Source organism: Oryctolagus cuniculus, chromosome 6 (assembly GCF_964237555.1).
Source record: "Oryctolagus cuniculus chromosome 6, mOryCun1.1, whole genome shotgun sequence".
Lineage (NCBI taxonomy): Eukaryota > Metazoa > Chordata > Mammalia > Lagomorpha > Leporidae > Oryctolagus > Oryctolagus cuniculus.
This window is the reverse complement of record NC_091437.1, coordinates 138,955,447-138,975,684: the sequence shown is the minus strand read 5'-3', so window position 1 is coordinate 138,975,684 and position 20,238 is coordinate 138,955,447. Positions and strand designations below refer to the sequence as shown.

The 20,238-nt window shown below is 35.8% G+C and overlaps 1 protein-coding gene and 1 pseudogene across 5 annotated transcripts in view; one reads left to right on the top strand and one right to left on the bottom strand.

Annotated features, from left to right (window-relative positions):
- The window catches only part of CSMD3 (CUB and Sushi multiple domains 3), a 1,302,111-nt gene that overhangs the window by 4,952 nt on the left and 1,276,921 nt on the right, over positions 1–20,238 (top strand). The gene's annotated exons all lie outside the window — the stretch shown is intronic.
- Positions 10,462–20,238, bottom strand: part of LOC127490638 (WD repeat-containing protein 70 pseudogene) — a 35,518-nt pseudogene continuing 25,741 nt past the window's right edge.

The following is a 20,238-nucleotide window of genomic DNA, read 5'->3' as shown; positions in this document are numbered from 1 at the left end:
ATCAAAGAGAGAGACTGACTGAGGCACAAGGCGGGTCCCCTTCTCCTGGTACGCGGCGCCGAGAGGGAGTGCTAAGTCAGTGTCTGGGCAGCTCTGGGAATTCGGATTTGAGCTGCTGGGTTACCTGATTGAAAGCATCTGAATTGTGTTTTGCAGCAGGGTACTTTCCCGAACCTTCTGGCTAGGGGGATGGGGTGGGAGATGGGGGAGGGGTGTTGCATAGATCCCCGGTTGAAAGACTCTGTGAGTAGAAATAATTATGGAACATGGATTTCAGAACCCTGAGAACCTGATGCCAGCTCCCTTGAGATCCATCAGAGGAGAAAAAATGGAAAGCATCACTCCGTACATTTAGTACTCCAGAACAGAGGCTTGGTAGTGATTACTGTCCATGTTATTAATTAGCGTTTCTGTTTGTGAGGTAGGTAGTAGAATGTGTTTTGGGTATATATGTCTTGCCTGAACTCAACACTTAGTGTCCTCAGAAACAATGAAACAGTACGAAGTATACAGCATCAGTACATGGTTTTAAATATACGAAAACCTCCATGCTAAGTGAGATCTGATAAAACAAACAAAAAGAAGAGAGGTAGAGCAATTAATAATGCTTTGTACTCCTGTAGAGACAGACAAGTCATGTTGAAAAGCTTGCCTAAGATCTCAAATGCAAATTTCCCTTGCCTAGGCTTTGAATAGATAATAGATAGACTGAGGTGTTCAGAGGTAATTCTCTTCTAATTACTCCTCAGTGTCACCACTGAGGGCTTTGGGACATCCAACACCTTGAATAGATTGTTTAGGTTGGGAAATAACTCTAAGGGGTAAAGTCATATGCCTGGCAAGGCACCTGTTCCCTTTAGACAGACAACCACTTGAGAGCACATGCCATCCTTGTACTCTGAGTTCCAAGACTGGAGAGGTGAGAAGGAAAATGTTTGCCAGTGTAGAGACTGACGGAAAAAAAATGTGTAAGATAAAATGAAAACGTAAGCCCATTGCATTACACATACAATAAAACATAGCGTCAGCTGCCCCCCAGCCCCCATCTCTTCCATTCCCTTTACTCATAAACCAAAGGAATAGGAGACTAGGTATAGATTGGAAGTTCTGATTTGGATCTGAGATGAGGTCTGGTGATAGAAAGAAGTCACAGTTACCACATCGCAGTCTTCACTCTTGGATGATTCAGGTTATTTTCCAGGCAGACCTCTCTTCACAAGATTTTCTGAGAATTCGGCCCTTTGGAAGGCTCTGATTCTCATCAGCAATATCACTTTTACAAATGTCACTGAGAAAAATCAATGTGTTGAACACCTGCCAGTATTCACAGTCTCAGTGCTGATGGTCATCTTTCATCCTCTTAAGTTCCGATACTGCAGCCATTGGATGCATTTCATGTCATCAGGCCCTTTGCTAAGCTTTTGTTTTGTGCTGATTGAGTAGTCCTTGAGATTAATGTTTTCCATATAATGATGGCTTGTTGCCCATAACCCAATTTGTAATCTCCTCTAAAAAGGCTAAATTTACAACATTAGCATATGCATCATATATCTTTTCCTTGGATAAAAAGAATGTCAGTGTTAATCTTGTAGCATTAGGTTGTCATAAACATTATTCTACAGGGCTTTTAAATGTTTGCACTACAATTGTTTTCAAAGTCCCTAACAAATAGCACCAGCATAAAATCTTAGATCCCTGCTGAGGTCTGTTGAATCAGATGCTATGGTATTTTTAACAAGTCATCCAGGTAATTTTGATGCACTCTGAAATTTAACAACAAAAGGACTCGAACCACCAAGATTTAAAAGTCAAATAATGATACTTCCAGCAATTATTTATGTATTTGCAACTCAACTTGCCTAAGCGTCATTATCACTATCTACTAAAAGAGAGAGAGGGACTAGAATATCAGTGGATTTATGGGGAGATTATGTAAACCACGCATGTAGCCTAGTGCCTGCGACTAGTAGCAGTCATCAGTATTGTAAAAATAAACTTGTACATGCAAAGCCAGTTCCCACATTCATCCTTAACACCACCACCTTAACTTTTCCATAACACCAAATAAAAAGTGTAGACTCCGCTCACCAGCTGTGATTTCACTTTGGCTAAGCTCCCAGGCTATCATACATCTGAGAAACACTGGGAAACTTCTGCTTATCACCTTTATACACTGACTTGTGGTGTTGGCTTTATGAGTCAGGGGCAGACCCATGGCTGAAAAATGTTCCTCTGCTCCTGGGCTGATTTCATCCCTTAGATTCTGATATTGATTTATTGTTCCACTGATTGATTAATGTACTACCATGAATTTGTTCATTCATCTTGTCAAAAATGACTTTCATAGAACTGGAAGGGTCCTTAAATATTAGCTAGTTCACTGCTCATATATTATATATTAAGTGCATATGCCAACGAAGGATAGGTTGCACCAATGATCATTAGACGCAGAACTAAAACTAGATTACTGGGCATTAAAGTTCAGGCTCAAATCTCTTTCTACAATACCATTTCAGTTTTAACACAGAGTCAACTCAGATAATAACAGTGAAAGCAGTAAATCACAAAAATTAATACACGTTTAGTACTACATGAAAGTGTTAATCATACTGTGTGGTAAAATTTTTTAAAATGGTGAGCACTTATTAGTAGACAGAAAGAGATAATTATGGAATGAAAATATTCTAGGAATGATATAATATGTATATCAAATAAATAACCATATCTTCACCAAATTATTCCTTGACAATACAAGTCTATAAATAAAGTAATAAAACTGTTTATTTCTCAGAAGAAACTTTTAAAAGTGGGACTTAAAATTTTTTTATATTCATTAAATAAAAGTTAAAAAAATTTTATTTATTTCTTGTAATCTGGAAGCTTTCTTTTTTACAGGCCCTTAATTTTTTTTAAATGTAAGTTTATTGATTTATTGATTGATTGATTGACAGGCAGAGTTAGACTGAGAGAAAGGTCTTCCTTCTGTTGGTTCACCCCCCAAATGGCCGCCAAGGCCTATCTGCGCCTATCTGAAGCCAGGAGCCAAGTGCTTCCTCCTGGTCTCCCATGCGGGTGCAAGGCCTAAGCACTTGGGCCATCCTCCACTGCACTCCTGGGCCACAGCAGAGAGCTGGACTGGAAGAGGAGCAACGGGGACAGAATCTGGCGCCCCAACCGGGACTAGAACCCGGGGTGCCGGCGCCACAGGCGGAAGATTAGCCTATTGAGCTGTGGCGCAGGCTTACAGGCCCTTAATTTTTTAAAAGATTTTTTAAGAAAGCTTTTATTTAATAAATATAAATTTCATAGGTACAGCTTTTTGAATATAACATTCTTCTCCCCTTATCCGCCTTCCCACCCCCAAACCATCCCACCTCCTACTCCTTCTCCCATCCCATTCTTCATTAAGATTCATTTTTAATTATCTTTATATATAGAAGATCAACTCTATACTAAGTAAAGATTTTAACAGACTGCACCCACATAGACTCACAAAGTATAAAGTACTGTTTGAAGACAATTTTACTGTTAATTCTCATAGTACAACTCATTAAGGACAGAGGTCCTACATGTGGAGCAAATGTACAGTGACTCCTGTTGTTACCAATTGACACTCTTATTTATGACATCAGTAATCACCTGAGGCTCCTGTCATGAGCTGCCGGGGCTATGGAAGCCATTTGAGTCTACAAACTCTATCAGTATTTAGACAGGGCCATAAGCTAAGTGGAAGTTCTCTCTTGCCCTCAGAGAAAAGTACATCCTTCTTAGAAGGCCCCTTCTTTCCACTGGGGTTTCACTCACCAAGATCCTTCATGTAGATCATTTTTTGCCACAGTGTCTTGGCTTTCCATGCCTGATTCTGAGATCAGAGTGCTATTTAGGACATTTATCATTCTATGAGTCTGCTGTGTGGCCTGTTAATCATATTAGATCATTATCTCCTTTTTAATTCTATCTATTATTATTAGCAGACACATGGTCTTATTTATAATTATAGGTTGGAGTGGTGAGGAATTTTTTAACTATGACAGTTTAGAAACTATGGTAAAAAGCTAGTAGAAATCAAATTCATAAATGTAAACAGGCTCCATAGAGGTGGATTTATTAAATCCTAAATAACTTTGAAAAATCAATGGCTCCTGTTATAATTTCCTGGTCAATAATGCATCTATCTGGTTGACTCCAGAATGCTCAGAGGTGCTTGGTCTATGAGGAGGATATGAGATATTACTATGTTTTAGGAACTGGTACCAGGATAAAATTCTTTCTTATGTTCTATTTAGTCTTATGTGTGACGTTTTATGTCAAGTCCTTTAAAATACGCCAATTACATGTCAAACTGTAGCTTCCTCCATTCAGCTTCCTGTCTTGAGTCCTATATAGCATCTTGTGAGATAGCTTTATCTCCTAAGAGCAGATTATTATCTCCATTTACAAATAGTCCATATTTTCCTGAGTTCAGAGAGGTGCGGTGCCTTGCCAGGATCATGTGGTTAACAGGTGGTTAAGTCAAGTCTGACATGATAATAGATTCAGAATCTCATTGAATTTACCAAAATATAAAACATGTGAATGAATATATTACAAATTAAACATGTTAATTTTTTAAAGAAATAGCTGTGATGTTGAGAATTCAGTTTAGAAAAAAGTCCAAGAGTAATAGTCATGTAATTTATATAACCCTCTTACAGTAACACATAACATTAGTTTTGTAGTTTTTAATATCTTTCCCTTAACTTGCCTAACTTTGATTTATTAATGATTCTGCAATGTAAAAGATATTCTCTTTTATAAGCAATAGTAAGCAAAACAAATACATAAGTATTGCATTTGTTAAATGTTACTCTAACAAACAAGACTAGCAAATAAAGTACAAAAAGAAACAGAATTTAAACTTCACAACCCTTAGATGTAAATCTAAGTGCTCGCAAGTAAAATTTTAAATTGATGAATGCAGATGAAGATAGGGACTTTGTACATAAAATAATTTTAGAGTATAAAAAATGTTTGCCAATTTTACCATAAGCTATGACAACAAAGTATTGCATTTAGTACTGTAATCTTCTACTCACTTTTATAGTATACTAAGGATGGAAATTTCTGATACTCTACTTAGCCAATGAACCGTTTAATAATTTTTTTCCTTTCCAGACTTTATATAACCTTCCAATATAAACTAGCTTTTTTTTGTCCTGCATTGTGAAGTCTTTATTTGTAGGTATATTTTCAGAAATATCATTTTAATCTATCTTCAAAATTAGGCAGGTAATGTGCATTAGATTTATTTGAATAGCAAATAGATATTTACAAATCATTTAAAGTTTTATTATATATATATATATATGTTAGATATGTATATCCAAGCTTAGTCCACATAGTTACCTTATTCCATAAGTCTACCTTGGTTAAAAATACAGGAATAGCTGTTTGTAGCTTCAAATAAGGCAGGAGATGGACCAGAGAAATGAAGTGACTTGCCAAGCTAGAGGGGGCCGTATCACCTGGCTAGTGCACTCTTCTCTGCTGAGCACTGCCTCGTGCGCCTCTTTATAGATAGTCCTTGCTGGTTTCTGGGACCACCATGCTGTCTCCAAATCCTAACCCACCTCAACATAGTACTTCCTGAAGTGACTGTGTTAGGACACACAAATAACGAGTATACTGATATAGGTAAATGAGAAATTTGAAATGCAACCTAATGGGCTAGTGCCATGGCATAGTAGGCTAAGACTTCACCACTGGAACCAGCATCCCATGTGAGTACCAGTTTGTGTCCTGGCTGCTCCTCTTCTGATCCAGCTTTCTGCTTATGGCCTGGAAAAGCAGTAGAAGATGGCCCAATTGCTTGTGCCCTTGTACCCTTGTGGGAGATTCAGAGGAAGCTCCTGGCTCCTGGCTTCAGATAGGCCAAAGCTCTATCTTTTGTAGCCATTTTGGGAGTGAACCAGTACATGGAAGATCTTTCTGTCTCTCCCTCTCTCTGTCTGTAACACTACCTCTCAAATAAATTTTTTTAAAAAATGCAACCTAAAGATCAACTTGAAAGCTAAATGAGTGCTTTAAAAAATATATTATGGTGTACAAAAGAAAATAAGTACACATATTAAATTATACTTAAGTGCTTAATTCAGCATTATATTTTCTTGTGGTAATAAAATATATTTTTGGTGTAACTATTCGATTTTTTTTCCTTTCTAGACTTTATAGAATCTCCCAATATAAACCAGCCTTTTTCTCCTTGCATTATTAATCTTGATCTATGGGTATATTTTTGGAAATGGCATTTTAACTATCTTTTTAAATTTAAAACTAAGATATCTTAATAATCTCTTCATATGTATTATTCATAGATTATACCTATTGCATTCACCACATTTTTAGAAAGCACCTAACTTTAAACAGTTTTATATATGATCTTACAGCAATTAAAGATTTCTCTAAGGTTGTCAAAAGTTATGAATTAAAAATTAGTACAACTACAATTTGTCTCCAAGTCTTTTTCCTACAATTCTGAATTTTAAAATTTAATATAATATTGAAAATTGACTAATATCAAGTTATCCATTTTAAAATTGATCCTATTTTTGTGGTAATGTACTCTAATTTCTTAAAATTCTACGTCACAGATTAATGACATCTCATTGACGTGATCTTGATGAGGGATAGGGGAAACAGATTGATAATCCAAATGTCATTCACATCTCCATTAATCAGTTGTTTCCTCTTTCATTGCTACCTCATAAAGCTATCAGCTATGCTTTATTTAACATTATTCTAATTTCTAAGATACCTACTTTAGTTTTCTATATGGACATATCTTATACTTTTATTCTGTTTACTTTTATTGGGGATGTCTGATATGAAAGAAAGCAAAGGAAAAAAAATTGTCCTTAAATTCATTTTCTTTTAACCTAGCACATAATGGATACACAACAGAATGAAGCTTTTCAGCTGAATCAATAATTCAAAAATACAATATGAACTTTTAGTTTATTATGAGTATTTGAATAAAAAGAATCAAGTTTGTCTATTCTATTATTCTCTTAAAGCATAAGAAAATGTAAAAGGAAATTTTACCTTTAGCTAATTCGTAGTTTTAGGAGTGATTTGCTTTGAGTTTTTAAATTATGTTTTCCTATACAGAGATGACTCTTCTGAATCCGCTATCAGAGGCATAATTTGAATACCCCTCCCCCCAGATGTTGGCAATGAATTGATGTTTAGTTACCTGCTTGTTCTAATGCTGAGCTCTGTGTTGCTAAAGGCTGCATTTGCAAGATAACGGATCAAAGTTAGGAGAACTGGCAAAATAAATACCACTGAATCTCCTGAAGATGAAACACACATGCTACCATGGATTTATTGGCTCTGTACTCAAAGTGACTGAACTGTGCAGTCTAAACAAAATATTTATTCAGTGTTCACATATATGGAGAGACCGAGAGTTAAGGTTTTTTGGCTGATGTCTAAGTCAAAACAGCTGAACTGATTCAAATGTTTTGTGTAAACAGATTTGCATTCAGGCTGTTAATTTGTGCACCAACTTCCAGCTTCCTAGTTTCTAAGATGATGGAAATGATAAAGCCCCTTAAATGAAGTTTGTAATAGAAATGTTGGCACACTCAACATTACCTGGATTGAAGTTCTTTGTTCAATGTTCTTTCATGACTTTTTTTAAAAAAATGATTTATTCTATTTCTTTGAAAGAGTTACAGAGAGAGGGAGAGATAAAAGGAGAGAGAGAGAGAGATCTTCTATCCACTGGTCACTCCCTAAATGGCCATAATGGCCAGGGCTGGTCCAGGCTGAAGCCAGGAGCCAGGTGCATCATCCATATCTCTCCCATATGGGTGCAGGGGCCCACAGACTTGGGTATTCCTCCACTGCTTTCCCAGGTGCATTAGCAGGGAGCTGGATTGGAAGTGTAGAAGCTGGGTCTTGAACCAGTGCTTATAAAGGATGGCAGCATTAAAGGTGGAGGCTTAATCTATTGTACTACAACTCAGGCTCTCTTTTATAGCTTTTTAAAAAACTTTCACATATGTCTCTTACTAGTACTTAAGTTAAATCTTTTTGAAGGAGGTAAAAGAGAAAACCTTAAAATCAATTTTCTAGCAAAATCTTGAATATTTGTGCTAGCTTGGCAGTGTTCATTAATATATCAACAAATGAATGTAAAAATGACATCCTGAGAAATTAGCCATTTTTCTATTATGTGAAGATTATTTATTCTTACAAAGCTTTGCTTTGTAAAATTACATAGCTTTATGAAAATTCCCTATTTTAGAAAGATGTTATATTCCAATTAATGTTTCAAAAATAAAATTCTCAAAGGTCTGAAAAACTTGAAGATGTTATGAATATTATGTTATATCATGTGCTACCTCCTGTAAATATCAATTTGTTTCTGTTATCTTCTATTGGTCGCAGGTAAATTAACTTTCATGTCTTTTGTTACAACAGTATTAGTTTGAATTCAATATTGTGGCATGGTCTTAATGTAACCTGTGATCATTTTGAAGTCATATTTTGCTTCTCCAAAAACAACCAGTGGTTTATTTATAAGTTTTGAAACTCTTCAATATATTCCTTCAGCCAACAATCATTTATCAAAAACTAGTATGTGTCAGGTCCTTTTTGAGAGTATGGAGAAAAAGATCTAGTCTCTACCCCAAAGGAAGACATTGTCTTTATTTGAATCAGGCTTTGTGTTAAGTTAATATTAAAACAAACTGGCTATTGTGAAATTGCTTCATCTTTCAATGGGATTCTCTTCAGATGAAAATATCAGTATAGTTCATATCACTTTTGTTACCTATCATATACATTAATCTTTTCCCCATCACAAGTAAGTTTCACACCCTAAAGACATTGTTTGAAACTTTCAAATGAAAGGCATCATTTTTGCACACTAGTAGAATGTAATCTTCCCTTAATTTCCAATTAAAATGTTTATTGATTTCCATCTGTTCAGCCAACTGATATTAACTAGTTTATCCAGTATTAATGAAGATCCCACATGTATTTCTGTAATAGTGTTTGTACAATTTTATGATCATTTTTGATCAGCAAATTGTGCTACTTACTCATTTTTCCTTTTATTAGTCTTGCCTTAGAGTTTATCTTGGCTTCCTAACACTTTCAATTTAAATTCAAATCTTTGTCCCTTCATTTTATGGTTCACATGAGACAAAACATCAGCTAACATATCAAGGTCAGCACATGCAAAGGGCAAGAAAAATAAACAAATAGAAATAAATATAACAGATTCTGTCATAGTTTTCCATATGTTCCTTATTTTTGCTTCCATTGAAGATGTGTATTGGTGAAATACAGTTTTAAATTAGTAGAATATGTTTTGCTTTATTTTTAATCTTGGTGTGAAGAGCAATAAAAGGGTATGAGAGTATTTCAAAAACTTCATGGGAAGTAAAGATGAAGGATAAGTTTATTATGGCACCAAAAACTTTGAAATCCATGCTTAAGTGACATCTTCAAAAAGGCCATAGTGAATACATATGAAAAACTCCACATGGTTTTCCAAGTTTTTGCATTAAAATAATTTTTAATCAACCTCTTGATGTACCCATATCTGTGTGTAGTTAAAGAGGAAATTGGCATTATATCAACGCTAATGTTCTGCGTAGAAGTTTAATAGAAGGATCCGTCTTTACAATGTAAGGGGAGTCAACAAATTTTATCATGTATGTTACATTTCTCATTCCAAGTACATGATTTGATGATTTATGTTATTCTGATATGTGTACTAACTGCCTATTTCACAACTGCCAAACCATCTCCCTATTCTTTCTCAGATTCTGAAAGCTCATTTCTTGTTGATGTAATAATGGTATATTACTTAAGAAAATAGATTTAATGTTTATTAGTACAACAGTTATTACAGGTTTTATTTATCTCTATGCCTCAAAATGTTTACTATCAATGTCAAGCAGAACTATGCATTTCAATTTTCTATATGAATTTCTCTCTTCTTTCTTTTTATTATAGTGAATAAAATCAATTAAAAAGTTTCACATAAAATGGCTTTGGGCAACATGCATTATTTTACTTAACTTAGTATACAACTAAAGGCAGGAATTTCCATGTGTTCCAGGATGAATTGCTAACTCTTTACAATACATAGCATGAGCTCCATCTGGACATGCTGTCTTGTTTCTATCAACTTCCCAAAGCTAATGATTATGATCTTTTTTTTTAATATAACAAAGAAAGTGTTCCTTTTATATTTTCCAAGTCTATATTACTCAAAAAATAATCATACCCCATAAAACCCTGTGTTGCCTTTTAGTTGACTTTGGTTTTCTTTAAGTTACAACTATATATTTTTTTTCTTTTTTTCCACAAAATGTATTTTTTTTTTAATTTCACAAGCGTTAAGGAAACAATTCTGTTCCATATCCACCCTACCCATTTGCAAACAGTTCTTGATGGGAGTCTTTAGATTTTACAGTTTTTCCATTCTGGTTCATTCTTTGCTTCCTTGCCATCAGATTCAACTTAGGCAAACTTTGGGCTGAATCTTGGAATATGTTGGAGAGACCGTGTATGGGTTGTCTTCTGCAACTTTGGCATGATGCTAAATGGCTTTGTGGGGATTGCTATCTGTCAGTCTTGTCCAGAGCAATGTTCTTCATGATGTAGGATGACCGAGTGCCCCTGGAGGTTTCAACGTGGCCACCATGGCTGGACCTGTGACAGGCAGTTCGGGTTTGTGTGACTTCAGGAGATCCAGTCTGTCCCACTCCAGCTGTTTCTTCCTACTCCAATGGCAGGGCTCTTAGAACACAGGCAAGACATGTAGGGAGATGATGTAGTCTTGGGTTAGAGTCTCAGCTTGTTTTGCCTTCTGCTGAGTTTCAGCCACATAGAATTTTGCTTCCCTCTGACTCTTGTTGTTGGGGTCATTACAGACTCCAGCCAATCCATTTCTAGTTCCAACCATGATCTAGTTCAGTTTTGAATACCACTGGAAGGGACAATACTCACCAGTGATGCCCATTTCACACACCGTTTGGAAACTCCTGTACTCAAAGAAAACAGCTTGCCATTGCCATAGCCTCCTTGAATAGATGTACCAGTGACTATGAATTTATCATTTGGACTGAAACAGTAGTCATTACATATATGATGGAGAGATTGGAGTCTAAAAAAAGGCTTATTAAATTGTCGAATGTCTCATAAGTTTAATGTATCATCACCTCTGCTAGAGGCAAGGAGATTACCATCATAGGAAAAAAGCCATGCAAGAAGTGTCTATGACTGTGTCATGAGCTCGTTTATAGCAGGATTTCAAGGAACAGTCAGATTTCAGACCCAATTTTGCATGCTTCAATTCTGGCAGACAGCTGCTATGAGGTTTCCATCTCCACTATATGTGCATGTAGTGGGAATCACTTTTTTACCCTGATTTAAACACACTTCTCTGCTTCTTTGGATTTTCAGCTTCCCGTATCCTCAGTCACATCATTTGAGCAAGTCATAAATTCTCCCTTTATTTTGGGATGTCATGAGCCAGTATGAAGCATTGCTGTGTGACCCTTGGTGTTGGCCATATCCACATTATAAGGGATTCCTTTTATACATCCTATTGCTTCAAATCCATCTCTGTCAATAAGCTTGGCCTGAGAGCTTCCGAATACAATAAAGATCATGTCTCCTGTGTTAACATATTTGTGATTACTTGATCTGGTGGCACTCACAGGGCTGAAGAGATCGAAATGCTTTAAGCATCCATTCTTGCGAAATTCCAAAACTTAACATCATAGTCACATTCCCTAGTCCCCAAATGGGTACCTGAGGGATCCAGACTCGAAGCAGATACTGTTTTAGTGTCATGCCTCAGTGTTATTTCATGTGAGTCAGGAATCTTTGCACGGGATGCAGTGGCAAGAAGGAAAGATCTCTTCTTCTCAGAGCCTCAGTCCCCTTATATGTCTACTGTAGCAGTCGTGGAAGAGCGAGGAGTGAAATCTAAAGGGTGCAGGAGTTTCCTTTCAGGGGATCAAAGTGTCTTAAAGCAATGTATTAGATAGTGATGGTTCAACTCAGTGAATATATAAAGTATAATTTCATTATATAAAAATTGTGATTTTTAGGATATATGAATTATATCTCAATAAAGCTATTTAAAATACATCAAATAGAGGCACATAATAAATATAGATGTAGCACACAGGAGGAGGTATTCAATTTCTGCGAATCAGTGAAGGCTTTCCTGAAGAGAAAAAAGCTCTCCCTTCAGAGAAAGAAAGCTAGATTCTGAACGATGACAAGGTTCTTCCTTGATGAAGGAGACAGGACTGCCCCGATGCACACTATAAGGGTCTCTGCTTACACAGGCTGCCACACGAATGGACACGTACTAAGCACTGGCCAGCACCCAGACCAGAGGCAAAGCATGCTGGAACACATAATACAGTCATACTCAAGGACTTCTCATAGTTTGCACAGATAGGGCATGAGGCAAGTGTGGGACAGATGCTTGCAATGACCCTCAGAAGGACAGGTTCCGACCAGTAGTGAAGGAGGGCAAACTGGCTACGCACATGAATTTAGAATAGATTCATGAAATTTTAAGTCTGGCTCCACAATTTACTACTGGATGGCCTTGGGGAAGTTACTTAGCTCTATTTTATTTTCAAAGAATCTTCATTTAACAACTGGGTCATAACACATATTACTTGCCTAAACTGCAGTGGAGAACCTTTCAAGCAAGCTTGTTAGTGCCGAGAATTCAGAGAAGCCTATAACTTAGGCAGTGTACAATCAGCGTTCATAAAAACTGGAAAGCCACACATACACACAAAAAAACGTATTCCCTCTCCATCTTCTTCTCACACTCTCTGGGCATATTGTCACGTGTCCAGATTTTTGCTTGTTAATCGACTGATTTGTGAGAGTAACTCCGTCTCTGACCTCTAGAAACCAGCTTCCTAGCATAGCATCTTGTTTCTGATACCTCCCCCAGGACCTTAACTTCAGAGAGAGTCTGTGTTGCCTTCATGGTACTTTTTTTTAAAAAATTTTATTTAAATTATACAAGTATCATGTATTTCATACATACAGATTTAGGAACATAGTGATACTTCCCACCCTACTTTTGCAACAAACAGTCCATGACTGCAAAACTTAACTGCAACACACGGTCTCTGTTTTATTTCAAATGTACAGGTGGATACATTTGAGATTATTTAAGAGAGAGAAAGAGAGTGAAGAAAAGAGGGTAGGAGGGAGAGAGGGAGATGGAGGAAGGAAGGAAAGGAATATCCTATGTTCTTAGAATTGTATCTATAAATCACATTGAAAATGTTAAAAACTCACATTAAGGACAGAGATAATGTGTTGTACAATGTGAATTAATGCTATAACTCGTACTCAAACAGTACTTTACACTTTGTGTATTGGTGTGGGTGCAAATGGTTGAAATCTTTATTTAATATATACTAAATTGATCTGTATATAAAGATAATTGAAAATGAAAAAAAGAAAATGTTAAAAACTAATTAAAAATTAAGACAAAAATAACTTCACGCTACAAAAAAATTTGGAATCAAGTGTTCTATCCCAATTCAGTAAGTTCTCTGTGAAGAGTATTTCGATAAAGTGGCAAATAGGTTATATACACTTCAAGAACATTTTTAAATCCCAATTCCGTGTAATTTAAATTGTATCAATATTGAATGATCACAATGTTATTTAATAAGTATATGTATTCATATTAATTGCATATTTATGAAGAACAATTTGCATTTCATCAATTCTATTCCTGACGTTTTATATTAATGTTTATAGTTCATTTTTCTTCAAAGAATGTATGAAAACACTTCTCTCAGGAAGATAAGTCATTAGGTATTTCCAATTCTCTTGCTTCTTCATTTCTTTTCTATCTTCATGGTGAGAAAATTAGTATTAGCTTTAACTGCCTCATACCAACCACAGTGCCATGGACTGTGACTGCCTCTCTTGAGGATGTTGATCTTGACTGCTAGGTACACTTAGCTCTTATACAACTCAATGAAAACAACTCAAAAGAAGAAATCAGCTACCAAGTGGGTAAAACAATCAAATCTTAACGTGTACACTATCATGCACCATGTGAGAACACACATCTAGATAATAAATGGGCTACCATAGTGAAGCAAATTAACATATCCATCATCTATTTCAAACTGGACCTGCCCAAATCAAAACCCTTGCTCCTTTCATCACGCCAATCAGGATTTTACAGACTTTGAGAAGAAAAATTTTTCTAAAGATTGAGACAAATTCTTATTTCTTACATGTGTGTTGGATTATTGTTTCTTTTTTATTTTATTTATTTTTTGACAGGCAAAGTTAGACAGTGAGAGAGAGAGAGAGGGTGAGAGAGAGAGAGAGAGAGAGAAAGGTCTTCCTTCTGTTGGTTCACCCCCTAAATGGCTGCCACGGCCGGTGTGCTGTGCTGATCCGAAGCCAGGAGCCAGGTGCTTCCTCCTGGTCTCCCATGCGGGTGCAGGGCCCAAGCACTTGGGCCATCCTCCACTGCCTTCTCGGGACACAGCAGAGAGATGGACTGGAAGAGGAGCAACCGGGACAGAATCCGGCGCCCCAAGCAGGACTACAACCCTGGGTGCCGGCGCCGCAGGTGGAGGATTAGCCTAGTAAGCTGTAGTGCTGGCCTGGATTATTGTTTCTTGAATGAGCATTTCTGAAAACAGAACAGTTTGCTTTACATGTTACAGGATGAATGGACAGGCAAAAGAAACAGGAGTCAGGATTCTAATTCCAAAGGTCAAACTTCTGTTCCCTGAAGAGGTAAACTTCATATATAATGTTTGGACATGCTTTGTAGGATCCTTTATTAAGTTATGGTTTGCAGTTAAAATAAAGAACACTTGCACTATGCAAAAACTTAGTTTTGATTACATATTATTCATAGTATTTACTGCTGCTTGATACATTTTTCTCTTTACAAATTAAAATTGGTATATATAAGCTCTCATTTCATATTTATATATAGTTTATTATGCTTAATCTAGACTCTATAGGAAACTTTCTATAAATTCATGTCTTAGACACATAAAAGAAAAATGAATAAATTTCTAGCTCATGGCTCTTACTTAGTCAAAAGAAACAACTCAGAAATCTTAAGATTTGGTCTCTGTGATGCTGGCATCCCATTGGTATGGGTTGGAGTCCCAGCTGCTTTATTTTTGATCCAGTTCCTTGCTAATGTGCCTGTATGGGCAGCAAAGAATGGCTCAATTGCTTGGTCCCCTGCCACCCCTGGGGAAGACCCAGTTAGAGTTCCAGATTCCTGTCTTTGGCCTGGTCCAGCTGTGGCCATTTGGGGAATGAACCAGAAAATGAAAGATATCACTCTCTCTCCATCTTTCTCTCATTTGTGTGTGTCTCCCTCTTCCAGTAACTGTCTTCCAAACAAACCAACATCTTAAAATCCTATCATGTCATCTCCAGCTCTAACTCAGTAGGTAATAAGCAGAGTAAGTTCTGAATAAATATTTAGAAACTTGAATTGGATTATAATTAATTTAGTATATAATTTAGTTTGTCAAACCTTACAATTGGAAAAAAACCAATCTGTATTACCCAAATGGTTTTGTTATTGAATATTTTTAATATTATTTGACTCCTTCAGCAGTGACTACCCATATAAGTTTGGATACCTAATTTATCCCAGGAAATAAAGGAATTTGTAAAAATAGTATATATCTACCTACAGTGTCAGAGTTTAAGTGATCTTCACTCTGAAGTTGTAACTCAGTTGCTTTTACTCGAAAGGTCTATATTAAAGTTCCATAGCTCAAAATATTACTGCTTCCACGATCATCACAGTAATATCCCAAAGATTTGTTTAGCACTGATTACTCTTGCTTACTATCAGAAGTACTTGTTCATCCCAAGGCGTCTTCAGCACATATTTTCAAGTATTATTCCTTACATGAGAGAACAAATTAAAGTGGGAAAGTTTATTATTTTGAATCTCTAATCTGGTAAAAAGTAATGTGGGTAACATGGATTTCTTCTATTTTATTTGAGAGGAAGAGAGAGAGAACTCCCATTTGCATTTTCACTTCCCAAATGCCCACAATAGCTGGGGCTGGCCAGACTGAAGCCAGAAGCTGGGCTTCAACCCAGGTGTTCCACACGGGTGGCAGGATTCCAAGAACTTGACCATCACTGCTGCCTCCCAGGGTCTGTATTACCATGAAGCTGGAGTTGAGAGCCAGAGATGGGAATAAAAATTATGTACTCAATATCAGACTCAGGTGTATTACACAGCATCTTAACTATAGCCCAAGTGCCCACCCCAAAGCATGAAATTTAATATTAGCTACATCCTTACTAGACAGAGTAAGTGAAATGTTTCTTTTAGGCTTAGTTTCCTTATCTCTTATATTTTCTATAAATTTCATAGAATCATTATACAAAATGCATTTGCATTAAAAAGGGCTTCCTATATCACATATCGCCACTAATAATGATTGTTGCACAAATACTAACGATGTTGTTCTGTATTTAAAATATCTAAGCTTACTAACTTCAATTTATTCAAAAATGTGTTAAAATGAAATGAATTTTCCAAATATTAAAGAAGAAAATTCAGGTTTTAAATAATAGATATTCTGGTCTTTAACTCAGCAGAGTCCTCAATAAAGTGAATGGCCAAACCTTAAATCTAAACAACTGGTTTTGTAAATCAATACTAACTATATTTTGGATTTGGTTAAACATTCTTTCCAATGGGAAATGTTAAAAAATGGTCATCAAACATTTTTACAATTTTAAATAAAAAATAAATATTAAATTTATTGACTGTATTATTGGATTTATGTACCTAATTTTATAATTTATGTATTTTATAATTTTTTGTTAAAGTGATGTAATATATAAAAATTTTCTGCTGAGTAGGGACCAGCCTTTCAATCTTTGCAAAAATAGGAAAATGTGTTTCAAAGAAATTAAAAAGCACAGCAAAGGAAACAATCAATATAATGAAAAGACAACTTACAAAATTGGAGAAAATATTTTCAAATTAATTATCTTATAAGCTAATAATCATAACATATAAGGAACACAAACAACTGAATACTGGAAATACAAATAATCCCATTTAAAAATGGGCACAAGATTTAAATAGTCATTTTTAAAAAGAAAATATACAAATGGCCAACATGTACATGAAAACATGTTCAACAATACTAGTCATCAGGGAAATGCAGATCAAAACCACAACGAAATAGAGCCTCACTGTAGTAAGAATGGCTTTTGTCAGAACACAAAGAGTAACAAGTGCTGAGGAGGATTTAGAGAAAATAAACCCCTTACACACTGTTAGTGGGAATGTAAATTAGTACAGTCTTTGAAGAACACCATATGGAGCTTCCTTAAAATATTAAAAATAGAATACTAGTAGATCCCGCATTCCAGACCCCAGGAATCTAATATGTGTCATCTTTTCTCTAGCCTTCTCTACATTCTCTCCAACACCATGTCAAATTTTTTATGCAAAGCAGTACCTCAACAAATTACCAAGTGATGCTGCTAGTGAATATATCTCATGCCTTCATATAGGTAACTTTTAAAAAACACATATCACTAGCTTTCACTATGAAATATATTTAAATCTTACATGAAAATTATATATATATTGTACTTCAATAAGTTTGTGGGGAAATGGAGTTAAAAGATTTTTTTTACAAAACATTTTGAAATTCATGTATTTTTTCACAGTACACATTTCCTATGACCTTTATAAAGATTCCTCATTACCATGAATTTCAAAAATATTGTACCGAAATAAACTATCTCTAAATTCCATTTTCTATCTATTTTTGAAGTATCTATGTGTATCATGAATTTACAGGTATAAAACATTTTAGATAATTGCTTAATTTTTATTTAGTGAAATTATATTAAAATTTTTTTGTTTTTATTTGAAAGACATGAGTCAAGAACTCCATTCAGGTATCTCAGGTAGAAGGGGCCCAAGCAGTTGGGGCCATCTTCTGATGCTTTTTAAGGTGCATTAGCAGGAAGCTGAATCTGAAGTGGAGCAGCCAGGATCTGAACTGGCACTCATATAGGATGCTGGTATCACAGGCGGTGGTTTAACCCATTGTACCACCATGCAGCCCCCAGTGAAAAATTCTATTTTATCTCCCACCCAACCAACTCAGCATTTGTCAAGATTGTCTCAAATTTCTAGCAGAGACAGAGCTATGATGTCAACTCTCTAATTCTGTAGTAATTGTTCTTGGCTACCTTTCTCCAAGTAACCCTGTCCCATTGAAAAGTTTCAGATTAATGATGAAGTTTTAAATAGAATTACTTCAGTTCTTTGACCATTGCATTTGTGCCTTCTGTCTCATTTCCTTACATTGTTCTTGAAACAAGTCAATCTGATAAGGACCTTCTGGAACTGCCCATAGTCTACAGCAGAAATTGCTTCCTACATCTGATCTTAGATTGTTTAGTGGCTCAGAAGTAGGTGCAACATATGGAGGAGCCAGTAATTCTGAGAATAGAATTTAATCAATGTATCTTTAGCAGTACCGCTGATAGACTGCATTAGCTCATTTTCTGTTGCTAATAATAAATACCACAAACTGGTGAAGCTCTAAAGAAAATGGGTTCATTTGGGATCACCATTCTGGTTCAAGGTCAAGGGGCCCATATCTGGTGATGCCTTTCTTGACAGCAGAATCCTGAAATGGTACAGAGCATCACATGGCAAGAAACAGTGTGTGTGTGTGTGTGTGTGTGTGTCCTGGTCTCCCTCCCCACCACAACCACCTCTGTCTCTTCTTATAAAGCCCCAGTATTGTCATAGGTGCTCTACTCTGATGACCACATAGTAATCCTAATCACTTCTCAAAGGCCTCACCTCTAAACATCATAGTCAGATTAATTTTCTAACTTGTTTATATTTGGTAATGGGAATTAAAATCCAACATGAATTTTGAAAAGGATAAATAATATTCAAACCACGACATAACTATTGTTCACCTACTGCAAGTTTGTAGTTAGATTTTTTCAAGGGAGCAAGTTATGCATGTTTTTTCTTTTCATTTCTGCAATGGATTTAATTTCTTTTTAATTTGTTTTCATTATCTCTTTCAATACAGTTCATATTTACACTCTTACTATGACCTCCAGCCATGTATTATTACTACTCTGCCAAAGCCACACACACCAATCTCAATAGTGAAATTAATTCATTCAACATGTTTTTATTTGCACTAAGCTGTTTTTAGTATAAAATATAACCCTCGTGGGGGCTGGCATTGTGATATAGCAGGTGGAGCCACTGCCTGCTATGCTGACATCCTATATGGGCACCAGTTCAAGTCCTGGCTGCCCAACTTCTGATCTAGTTCCCCGCTGGTGTGCCTGGGAAACCAGTGGAAGATGGCCCAGGTCCTGGGGCCCCAGTGTTCATGTAGGAGACCCGGATGAAGCTCCTGGATCCTGGTTTTGGCCTGACCCAGCCCTGGCTCTTGTAGCCATTTGGGGAGTGAACCAGAGGATGGAAGATCTCTCTCTCCCCCCACTCCCAACTGTTTCTCTTTCCCTCTGTGTAATTGTGCCCTTCAAATAAATAAAATAAATCTTAAAAATAAAACCCTAGTATAGTAATCTTGTTGAAATACCATCACGTTTCCCCAGAAGTATGTATCTCTAAATTTTCTCAAGTTGAAATTGAACTCCACTTCACATCTATTTTAAATTTTATTTGTATCTGAATGACAGTTTTTTTTTTTTACTATACATTGTCTTGTATTTAGGAAATTTATGCATATTCTATATCTTTTATGGAACAAAGATATTTGAGAGGTCAGTGTTTGTGTTTTTAGTAATCCCGTATTTCCATGGAATCTTATACAAACTTTTCTAGAGGAAGAAACTAAACAAATGTTGATTGCTTAAAATTAGTCTAAAATACAAAATAATATTAACTATTCTATCATTTTGTGGCATTCAGAATAAAATTTTTATGTTGCTTTACTATTATTAATCATTCAGGCCTTAATATTTGTCTTTTTTTTCCTCCCTCTGTAACCTTTTGCTAAAATATATTGTTTTTTTAAATCCCATGATGTTCTCTAAAGCGCCATTTTATTTAGTTTTGTGCAATTTAAGTCTGCAATTTCCGTTTGCTTCTCTTTTTGTAAAAATCTGTCAGAAAATTGGAAATGTCCTTTGACAATTTCT